Here is a 2991-nt window from a genome sequence, read left to right on the forward strand (position 1 = left end):
TTGAAAGTTTGCTGAAATGATTAGCAATACAGTATGTCATAAGTGCTCTTGAGCTAGTGATGTGCAGGCTAGGTAACTGTTAGCATACAATACATGTGCTAACTTTATATCAAATAAGTGACCTTTGCATTATGTCTAATATTTATTACACAGCAAATGAACCAATCAGAAGATGGACCATTTTCCACCGACCACCGTGTTCAGTCTCACCAGATTTAATTTATTCAGGTAAGTTAAGCATTGCAGTAAAACTCACTAAATCATTAATTCATATCAAATCAAGCATTCTAAACAACTTCAGTTTTTATTTTTGCATTCTTTTGATCTATTATTAGGCCAAGGAGTCCGACCTGAACAGGAAGGTGCCTAATAAGCATAGCCTATCAGCGCACAGGTAGGTTAACTACTGAGGGAAAGAAAAAGATCATCACATGGGAATTTCTTGCATCATGTATCTTACTGTGTAACTTATTTGTCTCAAACAGCTGTCCCTTCACTGCAAACAAGTTGAAATTGGCTAGCCTAAATCCCTGATTGCAGTTAAGCCTACGAATCTCAGCATTTTTGGAGAGAATTAAGGAAATGTAAGTATTAAAATTTAATCTGGCATAATTTAGTTTACAGTTCAACTGAAATGTTTGAATGTGCTGACAAAAGAGTGTTACTTACAAATATATATATTCTGAATTATAGTATGATGGAGATTAAAAACAATTTGATGCTTGTGTAATTTTCTCCTCTCTCTCTCTCCCTATTATATTTTTATATAGTGTTGGAACTGCGATCTTCTCTGAAGAAGAACTGAGCACATTTGTGTTGGTGGACACGTTTGCATCCAGGAAACAGGGGACTGATGCATATGTCACACTTTTCTGGAAACACTTCAGGAGTTTCAAAGTCGCAATCTGATTGGTTGAATTCTACAGGATGTTCGGGAGAAGTGAGTGTCGTGTTCTTTATCGGTTCGCCTGGAAACAAATGCCGTGACACCAAAACCCCTCGTGGAAGAAGAATGCTATTGTGCTTACAACTGTGACAATGAGCGCTTACCAGGATCAACTAAACGCTGGATTTTCAAAAGTATTTGAAGTTCGCGGCTCCATTGTTGCCGTAAACTTGCTTAACGTTCTTGAATGAATAATTTATTAGATGTAGCCAGTCTGTTATTGTAGGGACATCAACATCATATATTATCACGCCCCTAAACATGACGCAGAACAAAACAAACTGTGATTGGTTGCGTTACATGTCAGTCAAACGTCCTCTTGGGTGGTCCTTGGTCAAGAAAAGCTGCAATAGAGTCTAGGGATAGGTCTGGCTAAACAAGACTAAGTTCTGAACAGGATAAGTTAATTTAGGTTTAGGTTCATTTATGTATTTTTCCCAAAGGTGAACAAAATGCTTATTCCCAAAGATTTGCTTATTAAAGACTGATTTTATGATCACTTTTACTTCAATGCTGTGAAAAAGATGGAGGAGTAACAGACATTGATAATAATAATGAGAACTGTTTCTTGAGCATCAAATCATCGTATAAGAATGATTTCTGAAGGATCATGTGACACTGAAAATTTGGAGTAATGATGCTGAAAATTCAGCTTTGATCACATGAATAAAATAATATTTTTTAAATATATTCAAAGAGAAAACAGCTGATTTACATTGTAATAATATTTCACAATATTTACTGTTTTTACTGTACTTTTGTATCAAATAAAATATTTGGTGAGCATAAGAGATTTCTTTCAAAAACATTAAAATGCTTAATATTTTCTAAACTTGGCCACCAATGTACATCAAGCCAAAAATGTTTTGGAAATAAGTGAAATTATTTTGAAGGTGGGGAAGTGTGTCATGTTACCTAATGAGATTGTGAAAATAACTTCCTATGTTGGACATTTCCTTTTTGACTGCTTTAAATTGTATTGTTCTATTCTGGATTGAATTTAATTGTTGATATGTCAGTCATTATAATAAATAAGATAATCAACCACAGACTTTATTTTGTCAAATGCTTATTTTGTTTAGGATTTAGGATTTTAGATACCTTTCTTAACACAGTGTGTGTAGCCAAGGATAACACATAATGTGGTAATGTTACACATGTTTTCACATCTTTTACACATATTTTACACATCTTTATGTTAACCTTTCTGACACATTTAGTGTGTTAAACTCATTAACACAGTGAATGAGTTGAAATTAACACAAAACTAGTAGTCCTGGAGCTCACCCACAAATGTGTTAAAATTTAACACAGGTTGTGTCATTTTTGACACATTCTTTCTAAGAGTGTACAGTGTACATTACTACAGTACATGTTTTTATATCATTATAAAGTAATTAGTTTGTTGATTAGATGCTGCAGTGGTGTTGGAGAACAGCAATATGTTTCCGTCGAGGCTGAGAGGATGCTAGCATTAGTAGCCTATACCTCAAGCGGTTAAAACAATGCAACAAAAACACACGCAAGTCTGACCCAAATGTTTAATGTTAGACTTTCTAATGATTGTTACCATCTATTTGCATTGGTTTATTTCAATTTGTTCACTTTTATGCATTCGTTATCCAGAGAAGTTACGTATTTAAAGCTAGAGAGACATGAGAAAGCAAACTGTATCCTCATGCAGCCGACAGAAACATACATCAGAAATGCATTCGATTTTAGTTCCTTTTTTTTATCGTCACTGTAACAAATATTTTGATTAGATAATCATCAAGTGTTCTAAAATATAAGCAAATAGCGTGTGAAAGTATACATATAATGAAGATATGTATCTAATTTCAATGCTATGGCCGTTGTGTAGATATTTAAAGATGACCATCTTTAAAAGCATGACTGATTGGATTTATATGAAATGGTAACATTAACCAAGGTTAATAAAAGTATTATTCATTGTTGATTTCAACATTTACTAATACATTAAGATTTTAAAGTTGTCTCTTACATTAGTTAAAGGAACCATATGTAAGAAGAAATGTATTTCAATT

At 33.4% G+C, this 2991-nt stretch overlaps 1 long non-coding RNA gene across 1 annotated transcript; it reads left to right on the plus strand.

Annotated features, from left to right (window-relative positions):
- Positions 1-355: 355 nt before the first annotated feature.
- On the plus strand, positions 356-1101 carry LOC311098233. Its single transcript, XR_014609417.1, has 3 exons — positions 356-394; positions 486-584; positions 771-1101. It is a non-coding gene; the product is annotated as an uncharacterized lncRNA (long non-coding RNA).
- The last annotated feature ends 1890 nt before the right edge of the window (positions 1102-2991 follow it).

The sequence above is a fragment of the Abramis brama genome (genome assembly GCF_963993115.1).
Source record: "Abramis brama genome assembly, chromosome: 16".
Classification (NCBI taxonomy): Eukaryota; Metazoa; Chordata; class Actinopteri; order Cypriniformes; family Leuciscidae; genus Abramis; species Abramis brama.